The sequence below is a fragment of the Capsicum annuum genome, unplaced genomic scaffold, assembly GCF_002878395.1.
Source record: "Capsicum annuum cultivar UCD-10X-F1 unplaced genomic scaffold, UCD10Xv1.1 ctg59647, whole genome shotgun sequence".
Classification (NCBI taxonomy): Eukaryota; Viridiplantae; Streptophyta; class Magnoliopsida; order Solanales; family Solanaceae; genus Capsicum; species Capsicum annuum.
This window is the reverse complement of record NW_025868381.1, coordinates 925-2,096: the sequence shown is the minus strand read 5'-3', so window position 1 is coordinate 2,096 and position 1,172 is coordinate 925. Positions and strand designations below refer to the sequence as shown.

The 1,172-nt window shown below is 47.7% G+C and overlaps 1 non-coding gene across 1 annotated transcript; it reads right to left on the bottom strand.

Moving 5' to 3' along the window:
• Positions 1-442: 442 nt before the first annotated feature.
• Positions 443-598, bottom strand: LOC107855701. Its single transcript, XR_007050700.1, has one exon. It is a non-coding gene; the product is annotated as a 5.8S ribosomal RNA (ribosomal RNA).
• Positions 599-1,172: the final 574 nt, after the last annotated feature.

Sequence of the window (1,172 nt, the reverse complement as noted above, 5' to 3'; positions counted from 1 at the left end):
GTCTTTACTCGGCCATAGGAGAGAAAATGGAAATCCATTATCAACTCTCTAAAGCTCATGTCTGTAACAATGGCATTTGCCTTGTTAATGACTTCGTCATCACCGAAGATATCACTGAAGATATCATTCTAGGAATTCCTTTCGTCAACTAGATTCGTCCTTACTGGAGTGACTACGACGGAATTCGTACTACTCTTTTAAACCAAAGCTTATTCTTTCCTTTATTAAGGCCCCTCTCCCCAGAAGAAGGTAATCTTATTAAAGACAGAACTGTTTTTAAAATTAACAGACTCTCTTCTCACATCAATTTTCTTAAACAAGATATTCATGTCAAGAAAATTGAGCAGTCCCTAAAAACCCTCGAGATGATTACCAACATATCTAATCTCCAACAACATTTTGAGAAAGAAATCTATTCCGATTTTCCTAATGCCGCGATGCGTGATGCCCAGGCAAACGTGCCCTCAGCCTAATGGCTTTGGGCGCAACTTGCATTCAAAGACTCGATGGTTCATGGGATTCTGCAATTCACACCAAGTATCGCATTTCGCTACGTTCTTCATCGATGCGAGGGCCGAGATATCCGTTGCCGAGAGTCATTTTTTTACAGAAGAAGCACAGGTCCCCCCGCCGCACGCCGCAGACGGGGCGCGAGGGGCAGGCTACCGATTCAAGTATTTCTTGGCCCTTTCTGTGCCGGGGTTCGTACCGAGGACGGGGGGGAGGCGCTCAAGCGGAGTGCCGGAGCACCCCGCCCGCGCAGACTCCCCAGTTGTTAAACACGTTCGTGGGGTCGTTCTGCTGTGCAGGTTTCGACAATGATCCTTCCGCAGGTTCACCTACGGTAACCTTGTTACGACTTCTCCTTCCTCTAAAAGATAAGGTTCAATGGACTTCTCACGACGTCGCGGGCAGCAAACCGCGCACGTCGCCGCGATCCAAATATTTCACCAAATCATTCAATCGGTAGGAGCGACGGGCAGTGTATACAAAGGGCAGGGACGTAGTCAACGCGAGCTGATGACTCGCAGTTACTAGGAATTCCTCATTGAAGACCAACAATTGCAATGATCTATCCCCATCACGATGAAATTTCAAAGATTACCCGGGCCTGTCGACCAAGGCTATAAACTTGTTGAATACATCAGTGTAGCGCGCGTGCGGCCCAGCAC